Genomic DNA, 10,494 nt, shown 5'->3' on the forward strand with positions numbered 1-10,494 from the left:
GTGGTTGCTGGGATTTGAACTCAGGACCTTTGGAAGAACAGTCAGGTGCTCTTACCTGCTGAGCCATCTCACCAGCCCAGGAATAATTTTTTTTTTTACATTCTCTGATAATCACTAGAATGGAACCTCTGACCAGGCACATTCAGCAGCCAGGAGGGCAAGGCTACCTGTGTAACTGCAAAGGCTCTCTGTTCTGCATTCACTCCTTCCAGTGTTCTAGCCCTTGCACAGCAACAGTAAGTATTAGGACAGTACTTTGTTAAAGGAACTAAGTCACACTCACCGTAAGTCTGAAGATGTAATTCTAATTACTTCCATCTGAGGCTAAGACCACAGTTAATAAGTGAGGCCAGAACTTGCTCAGTTGCCATATGCTATTCCTATACTATTCTTTACAAAGACTACCAGTGCAATTTACTGTGCAAAAAAAAAAAAAAATGTTTGATTTTGAAGAGAGTCGATAGTTAGCCTAGTAAAAGCCAAATGCAAGCACTACCCCACCTCACTGCATCACAGGAAGTCGCCCACAGGAAGCATTACATTCATTACAATGAATGTCGCAGAAGCTCCTGTTATAAGTTTTACAGAACTTTTCAGTCAGATCATATGAAAAATGTCAGGAAAAGAATACTAAAGTGACAACTGTAAATCTAATAAATTTTTATTTGAACTGTAACAGTGAATCAGATAAAGGAGTTATCCATTTTTACATTCAGATTAAATGATACTTGGCATATAAGAGATGTAAAATAAGACATGAATAAGGATAGTAAACCCAAGTAAAATGTTAAATGAAATAATGGGAATTACAGTGAGAATTCTGGTTTCTTTAAAAATGCGGAAATAGGAATGTGCTTTTGTTTTAATCCCAATTAAAATTTAAAAAGCTATTTATTTATTTTGGGGGGGGGTGGGGGAAGATCAGGACACATGCACACTGGAATATATGTCTTGGTCAGAGACAACCTGAAGCTTTTTGGCCTCTGGGTTCTGGGGACTGATTTCCAAGTCATGGGCTTGGTGCCAAGTGCCTTCACCTGCTAAGCCGTCTCATCGGCCCAACAGACATATTTACTTTAAAAGATTTTTTAAAAAAATTTACTCTTGTTTCTCAGGAAATATATCAGCTTTGTGGACTCAACGAGTTTAAGACTGGTAAATATTGTGGTCCCCTGCTTTATAGACATCCTCACTGCAAAAATAGTAGGACAGTGACTGGATGGTAGAGATGACACCTTGTGGGATCTGGTTGCATTAAAAGAGAGTAAGGACATGAGGCAATGAAATGGTGACACAATTTCCTAGAAGGCCTCTACAGAAAGGAAGTGTATTTTATCTGCACCCCTGCAATGATCCCTCTGCTCAGAGCCTAGACACAATGACTTGCACATAGCAGCTATTCTAAAGCAACTGTTGAACTTGGCGAGTGAAAATTTCATTTTCTGCACTAAATCACGATGGCTACGATGCAGAATGATGATTACCTGTCATGTCTGGCTCACCTGATTAAAACCCATTACGTTGATTTTATTTATGAGCTTAAGAAAGGGGATCGACTCTGGTTTTGTTTACTGTGCTAGGGATGGAACAGGGCCTCCTCCGTTCTAAACAAGTACTCTACTGCTGACATTCCCCAGCTCTTCTTGTAAACAGTCTTTTGTTTTTTCAATTTCTCCCTTCTTCTTCAGTCTACAACCCTCCCGTGTCCCATGTTCCCTCTTGCTACCTCTCAAACTGATGGCCTCTTTTTAATTTTAAATACACACACACACCCCAAAACAACAACAAAACCCACAAGCATGACTCAGTTTCAGGGCTGATCACTTGGTATTGGTTAACTAATTGGGGGAGGGGGACTGTCATCCCAGTAACAACCTTCTACCTCCCTCAGGAGTGATTGGAAACTGACTCCTTCCACGACAGCATGACCACTGACGTTGTCATTGTTCAGGTCTTGTTTAGGCAGCCATGTTGTTGAGGTATCGGCAGTGTATCTTCCCTGTAATTTCTAGGAGACTCAACTGTGCATCTTGCTGCCCCTCTGACCTTCTTCTGAGGTTCCCTGAGTACAGGAATGTTGTTGCAGATTATCACCTGGGGCTAGGCACCCCACTATCAGTACTCTGAATTTTGACCAGTTGTGGGTTTCTGTAAGGGTCTCCATCTGCTTGCCGTCTTTCACTGACATGCTCCAGTTTTAGAGAATACCACAGTCTTACTCCTGTTTAAGTAAACAGAATCCCCACAGGAAAGGACCTCCTAGCACACTACTTCTAATGCCCTTCCCAAACAATGTGATTAGAGACTGACTGGAGATGGTTACTAAGCTAAGAACCCTAACCTATCTAATGCTCCTTTGAAGTCAAGGCTCCTTTCCTGAGAACAAGGAAATTATTCAGGGAATAAATAAAAATAAAAAATGTTAAGTAAAATAAATAGGAGTAGGACAAAATTAGTGAGGCTTTCCTCAGCACTAAAAGCATCTAGCAAAGAAATACCAGGGGAAATGATCAAAGAATTCTTTAGTATAATTTTATTTTTTTCCCAGACAGGGTTTCTCTGTGTAGCCCTGACTATCCTAGAACTCAGAGATCCGCCTGCCTCTGCCACCACTGCCCAGCTGATAAAGAAAACACTTAAATAAAAATATTAGCCAATGAAAAGTCTCTGCCTTAAGATTTTTTTTTTCCAAGACAGGGTTTCTCTGTGTAGTCCTGGCTGTCCTGGAACTCACTCTGTAGACCAGGCTGGCCTCGAACTCAGAAATCCGCCTGCCTCTGCCTCCCAAGTGCTGGGATTAAAGGCGTGCGCCACCACACCCGGCAAGATTTTTTTTAAGTGTGCAACCTTCATTTTCTTTAACCTATACATAATTTAATGAAAATAAAGTATTTTAGGGTAACATACATAAAAAGCTGAATCGTTTTTGGAGAGAAAGAATATAAAACATTTAGAATGCAAAGCATATCCTAGAGCTTTTATTTCTATCTTCATGGAAGACATGTACTTCACTATTCTGACTACTCAAGTACTAGGTACATAATAAATTTAAACCAAATTAAAATGGGGAAACAATTATTAACTAGATTATGTTTAAGCGAGCAGGCCTCCAATAGTCTAAATTTTAAGAGTATTCAAGGATTTGGTTACTCTGTAGTACTTCTGAGAAATCTTAAAACTGAACACGTTAAGTTCTTTTCAGTTTTATACTTTAAAATATGAGGGAAGCAGAGCTTTTTGTAGTCCAACTAGCCTTAGATCAAAGGTTTAATTCTCTAAAAAACAAAATCTTGCTTAAGAAATAAGTATATCGCCGGGCCTGGTGGCACAGGCCTTTAATCCTAGCACTTGGGAGGCAGAGGCAGGCAGATTTCTGAGTTCGAGGCCAGCCTGGTCTACCAAGTGAGTTCCAGGACAGCCAGGGCTACACAGAAAAACCCTGTCTCGAAAGACCAAAAAAAAAAAAAAAAAAAAAGTACATCTAGAAAAAGATATCTGTTTTACATATGGTTGAGGAAATAAATTTAAAACCAATGTCATCTGTGGTATTTATTTATTTATTTATTTATTTAGCTTGTATTTTATTCTAGATTCATTATTTCTTGGGAGCTTAGTAACATTTACCAAAGACTCATGAAGAACGAGTGGAATGGACAGACATTCAGTGCATCTGAGGAAGCACTGGGTCAAATCAGCTTTAGCAGTCTGGACTTTTTAATCTTAACCTAGTATGCTTTCCTTCCATTGATTAATTAAAAAGGACTTTCATATATTTCCACCTTTAGCTTGCACAGATATTGGAGTATGTGTCAATTTTAAAAGAAATAATTCAAATCTTGATATGATACTCAAAAACAAAGGCAGTACCACTCTGATAAAAGATTAAATCCTCAATTCAATTCAAACAATTCAATTTCCCTTCTGATTAAACTTGTTTTTACCAAAGAATACAACAGAATAAAGTTACATACAGTGGCAGCCTCTCATATCTTATAGTCACCCTAAAGAGCCCTTTGATGATATAAAGTCTTAAGGAATTCTTGCTAACTAAGAAAACTCATCGCTCCAGCCTAGATGAAACACCTTATGCTGTGACTAGGACTCTGGGCTAGATAGGGATGGCCTCTAGATGCGATGCAACGTTGACCACGACACAAGGAACAGCAAATAACTGCACCGTGTGAAGAAGCGGTCAGAGCCCAAATGTGAGTGGGAGTCACAGGACTAGGACCCAGCTCGTGTGGTGAGTTCATAACATAAAACAAGAGGAGGAGGAACTGGCCTAAAAACGGGCAGTGGAGAAATGACATAGGCTTATCTTTAAAGTATCTCAGCGAAGAAGGGGAAAGAGAAACAAACGTGGCAGACAAGCCCTCTAATTCAGTGCTTCTCACCTTCCTAATGCTCAGATCTTTGAACACAGTTCCTCATGTGTGGTGACCCCAGCCATAAAATTATCTTGCTGTTACCTCAAACTGTAATTTTGCTACTGTATGAATCATAAGGTAAATATCTGTGTTTTCCAATGGTCTTAGGCTATCCCTGTGACAGGGTGGTTGAAACACTTCTGTAACTGCTGAATCTGAGGTGGCACTCAAAGACTACTTCTGAGTATGTTTATAGCTCTTCCCAACAAAATCTAAACTGGCTGCAAACAGAAATCAGAGAAGCAACTGTAGTTCAGCTAGGTAGTGGCAGCCCAGGTCTATAATCCCAGCACGCAGGAGGCAGAGGCAGGCACAGCTGACTTTAAGACCAGCCTGGTCTATGTAGTGAGTCCCAGGCCCTATCTCAAAAGACAACAACAAAAGCACCACCAGCAGCAACAACAAAAGCAAAGTTAAGACAGTTAAGTCTATCAAGTAATATCAATCTCAGGCAGATGAAAAAGGGAGCCCAGGAGCAAACCCCACTTTACTGGTTTTTCAGTGTGTTAAGGTAGAATAAATGTTATATGGAAAATATCCATTTCTCCTTGAATAAAACAGCCACACAGCTATAGAACACAAATAGTGTTTTATACTTGAAACACATTTTTACTGAAAATCTGTAACACAGAACAAGGAGTCTTACACACACAGAGGATGAGTCTCAAACACAAACATCGTTTACATACGAGCCATCCACTCCTCAGAACTGCACTCTCCCCGAATTCTGGAGTTGTAAACGGATGATGGGAGTAAACTGAGCAGAGACCTGAGCCACACAGAGGTCAGAGCTGCATTCAGAAGGGAATACTGGTTATCCTTTGTCGATATTCCATCACTTCATGTCTTTTCTGAGATAGCATCTTAACCCACAACATTCCCAACATATTCCACACATGGTAATGACTAAGGCTCTGTGGAGCTCACTTTGTAAATTCTCTTCCCAGGACCTTCAAAGTAAAGCAGCAAGAAAAAATCAATAGCCTTCCAGAATTATCTTCAAACCACAAAACACTCTGCTTCTAATCAGAGCAATGGTTTTGTAGTTCTGGGACTGTTTAGGCAAGTGTTCCACACACTTATACCTCCTGCACTATAGCACTTTTTAAACTCCTTTCCTTTTAAAAGAGCTATTTCCTTCTAAAAATCTATAGAAGAAATCTACAGATTCAGAGATGGCTCGGTGGTTAAGAGTACTGGCTGCTCTTCTAGAGGACCTGGGCTTGATTTCCAGCACCCACATGGCAGCTCACAACTGTAATTGTTTCAGGGAATACGACAACTTCCGTCTTCTGTCGATACTGGATGCAGGTGGTGCACAGACATGTATGCAGGCAAAAACCACACACAGACACACAGACAGACACACATAAATATAATAATTTTAAGAATCTACAACTAAAAAAAATAAAATAAAAAAAGAAAGAGAAAAACAAAAAAAGAAAAAAAGAAAGAAAAAGGAAAAAAAAAAAAAAAACAAAGAATCTACAACTAGGCCAGGCATGGTGGCACACACCTTTAATCCCAGCACTCGGGAGGCGGAGGCACGTGGATTTCTGAGTTTGAGGCCAGCCTGGTCTACAGAATGAGTTCCAGGACAGCCAGGGCTACACAAACCCTGTCTCGGAAAAAAAAAAAAAAAAAAAAGAATCTACAACTAGGAGTGGTAGCTTATACCCATAACTCTAACCAAAGATGTGCCACAAGGCTGAGGCTCGGGCTATAAGGGTGAATTTAAGGGAAACATTGACCTTCTCTTTGAAAATAACACCATACCGAGGCATGAACAGTAGTGCACACCTGTAATTCTAACACTTGGCAGACAGTGGCAAAAAGACTGGTGCATGTTCAAGGTCAGCCTAAACCTATGTAGCAATACCCTCTCTCAAAAACAAAACAAGGGGCTAAAGAGATGGCTTAGTGGTTTAGAACACATCTCCTCGCAGAGGATCCAAGTTGTGTTCACAGAACCCACATGGCAGCAATCTCTAACTCCAGTTTCAGGGGATCCAATGCCTCGTCCGACCTCTGCAGGTTCCTGTATGCATGTGCTACACACATAAAATATTTTAAAAATAAAATGTAAACAAAACAAAAAGAAAACTACATATTGGGGGCTGAAGAGATGGCTCAGCAGTTAAGAGCACTGACTGCTCTTCTGAAGGTCCTGAGTTCAAATCCCAGCAACCACATGGTGGCTCACAACCATCTGAAATGAGACCTCACACCTTCTGGTGTGAGGCACATGAGACACACCACTGGTGTGTTTGAAGACAGCTACAGTGTACTTACATATAACAATAAATAAATTTAAAAAGAAAAGAAAAACTACATGTTCTCCCCAAAGGTTTTATAAAAGCCCTGAAGACACATTAGAAACTTAACATGTTCTTACGGGAAGCAACTCTAACTATGAACAAAGTCATCCATGCAGTACTCAGGACCTTGCATGAATTGGCCCAGACTTGAACCTTATTCTCTATTTCTCTAAATACTACACTGTAGTCAGATGCATCAGTTGTGGTCCCCTAAAGATACCTCCCTAGCTTTGTATTTGATTGCTTCTACTATCTGCACATCCCAAGTATTCCCAGTCACATAATTAAAACATCTGTCCATCCATCTTTAATGTTCTGTCTTGAACATCTCTCCTGCATGAGATCTGCCTGATTCCCTAATCATTCCTATGAAGTTCCATCTTCTGTCCTTCTAGATATACTTTCCCCACCTTGTATTATTCTGCTGCATACTGGTCAATTCTGAGGTTCTGAGTGAAACTGCACTGAAACTAAAGGAAGTTGTTACTTTCTCATGGGAAGAATGGTTAAATAGTGGCCAAAACAAACAAACAAGCAAACCAAAAAACAAACCAAACAAACAAACCAACCAACAAAAAACCAACCTGTCCTAGAAACCGAAATGTAACCTTAAAACAAAGGGTCTTTGCAGACGTATTTAAGAATCTGAAGCTGGCTGTGGTAGTTTAATCCCAGGCTGGGAAGTAGAAGCAGGAAACTCAGTGTGCCTGGACTACATAGCATTTCCAGGCCAGCTGGGGCTGCCCAGTAATTCTGTCTCAAAGAGAGTTAAAGACTTAGAGAGCAAATCTGTAGTAGATTGTGTAGATTATAGATGTATCTTTAAAAATAAAATGTTTTAGCCAGGCGTGGTGGCACACGCCTTTAATCCCAGCACTCGGGAGGCAGAGGCAGGCGGATTTCTGAGTTCGAGGCCAGCCTGGTCTACAAAGTGAGTTCCAGTACAGCCAGGGCTATACAGAGAAACCCTGTCTCAAAAAACAAAACAAAACAAAAAAAAAAAGTGTTTTTTGTTTTGTTTTGTTTTTTGAGAAAATTCAAAAAAACCTAGGCAAGATTTTTCCTGGAGTCACCCGGGAGCTCTGCAGCCTGATTGTCACCCTGCTTTCCACCTTCTGGACTTCACACTGTGAGGAGTAAACCTCCGTTGCCATAAGCATCAGCTTCTCAGTCATTTGCTGTGGTGACTCCAGGGAACACCACCATCCTCTCTGTCCCATTCCAGTGGTGATGGTTTTTATTCTGTCCTTTAGCTGCTGCAGTGGCTCTTCAGCTGGCCTTTGCAAAGGTCTCCAACCTCCTCCTGTCCTCAGCACTCACTCCTCTCCTGGGAGCTGGCAGCAGTGACAGGAGCCGGCTATGGAGATGCCCGTCCCCTGCCTGACTGCTCAACCTCCAAGAGGTTGCTTCTTTGATCTTTAATTCTGTCATCCACAGACGACAATGATTTCAGCATAGCTGTAAGGAGGAAGTAAGTGATGTCTATACTGCCACAGACATACCAGGTTTTCAGTGCAGCCTAATCCAGGTAAAAGACTGTAGGTAATCCACATAAAGTCTTCTGGAGCTATTGATACTACTTTGTGATTTAAAGAGAAAAAAAAAAAAAAAAACTTCAAAATTTCCTTCTGGACCAGATTTGTGGACCTTTCTTCCCAGCACTTGGGAAGCACTGAGTTCAAGGTCAGCCTAGTCTATATCTACAAAGAAAGTTCTAGGACATCCAGGGCTACTTAATGAGACCCTACATAGATAGATAGATAGATAGATAGATAGATAGATAGATAGATAGATAGATAGATATAGATATAGATAAATGTTTATAGCTTGTTCTTGTAGAGAAAATTGAAAAACAAAAAGACTGAAGAAACTTTAATTATAGCCATTGTACATAATTCAGTTCAAGTTGTAGATGCTAGACCCTATTTTAAGTTTGAAACACAAGTATAATTTCATATGTTCATATTTCAGAGAGAATAAAAAGAAAGGTAGGTTAGTTCATAATGAGTTTTGGTTTGTTTAGATGAACTCAACAAACAGGTACTACAGAACCATTCAATCTCCAAATTGGGGGGAAAAAAACAACACACTGACTATTGTGAGAATAGGTTTATTTTTCTATCAAAAGGAGTTTCCTCACCAACATTCCATAAACCTCCACATGATAAAACTTGTTTTAGACACTGTCTGCCACCACACCCCACACCCTTGAAATCCCAGACCTTGATGGCTTGAAGTGTCGACCCCTTCTTCCTTCCCATCATTTACTTTGCACCAATTCTTTTAAAACTAGCCAGTCGTTAAAGAATGTGATGTCTGAATGAGGCTATTAATATTGAGGATCCAAAAGGTAGCCATCATCTGATGGGACGTGTGCTCAGACTGGTAGTACCACTTACACTTTTTCCCCTCAATTAAACTAATATAGTAAATTGGCTAGAGGATATAAAGAAATGCCTGGTGCAAGTACTGGACAACATTAGTAAATAAAATGAGACAAACTTTAAGATGACATATATAGTTAGCCCTCTATTGAAGCCAATGATTTATAATAATGTAAAACTAATCCAAATGATGCAAATTTTAGAAGTTAAAGATGGAAATAACAAGCAAACTTCATTTTAAGAGATGTTAATAACTGAAAACAGGTAAATTAGAGGAAGTCCTGAAGTAAAAGCATTCACTTTTATTGACAAGTGATTCTTCTATCCTTAGAATTAAATTCATAAAAATGCAGGTTGCACTGAGCTTTCCCCCAAGCAATTCATAATGCAGGGTTTCCTTTCAGTACCCAGTGGCTTCTCTTCCTTGACCTGCAGGCCTGCTTCACTCCCTGAAGCAGATAGCACAGAGGGAGGCCTGGCACAAGCAACTAACTCTGGCATGACTATCCTTAGGGTGGATGGAGAGCCCAGGTTGGCTTTCCAAGAGTGGCCAACCCAAAATAAGGCCACTGGCCAGCTATTCATGGTCCAGCTGGCATGGAACAAAGTGTCTAGTTCTTACCTCCAGAGCAGAGAAGGTTTATCCAGCTGGCTCTCAAAGGACCACACTAGCTGAAGTGCTCACAATGCCTTTTCAACCATCTGGCATTCTTTTAAAACTCACAATTTACACGGCACTACATCCTGAGGTCTGAGACGCTCAGATTATAAGAGTTCCCATTATGTATCTAGATAAGAAAGAGGTAGAGTAACTACCCAAATTAACTTAAGAAACCATTTCTAAAACGAAAAAATGTTCTAGCTTAAAAAGACCCATGGTTGTTAAGTAAACTTCCAAGGTAAAAAAATTAAGACAATCAATGAGAGAAACTAAAAAACAAACAAAATAACTTAACACATAGAAACAGATTCTTTAAGCCTAGTAAGACCCAGTCCTTTCTAGCGGGACATGTATTTACAGCATGTCCATATCCTTCATGTGGCTTCTCAAAGTAAGTTGAACTGCTACATCTATCATTCTGCCTGGCTTACTAGAAGTAAAGAGAAGATCTTACAGCTACTTGGGGAAAAAAAGAAGATATTTTCCAGGTATGACGGCATTTATCTATAATTCTGGCACTTTGGAAGTAGAGACCTGAGAATCTGGAGTTTGAGGTCATCTTTCCAAGTTTAATGCTTGCCAGGGTTACATTAAATACTGTCCTCAAATAACAGAAAGAAAGAAAGAAAGAAAGAAAGAAAGAAAGAAAGAAAGAGAGAGAGAGAGAGAGAGAGAGAGAGAGAGAGAGAGAGAGGAGGGAGGGA

At 40.1% G+C, this 10,494-nt stretch overlaps 1 protein-coding gene across 3 annotated transcripts in view; it reads right to left on the reverse strand.

The window, feature by feature from the left end:
- Rnf24 (ring finger protein 24) overlaps positions 1–10,494 on the reverse strand; it is a 54,272-nt gene that overhangs the window by 35,996 nt on the left and 7,782 nt on the right. Inside the window, exon 1 of one of the 3 annotated variants that reach the window (XM_029536787.1) lies at positions 9,752–9,820. The exons of the other annotated variants lie outside the window; for them this stretch is intronic. The gene's annotated coding sequence lies outside the window, so the exon portion shown is untranslated. Of the gene's footprint in view, positions 1–9,751; positions 9,821–10,494 lie in introns of those variants that run through there. 3 annotated transcript variants of the gene reach the window in all.

This window comes from Mus pahari, chromosome 3, assembly GCF_900095145.1.
Source record: "Mus pahari chromosome 3, PAHARI_EIJ_v1.1, whole genome shotgun sequence".
Classification (NCBI taxonomy): Eukaryota; Metazoa; Chordata; class Mammalia; order Rodentia; family Muridae; genus Mus; species Mus pahari.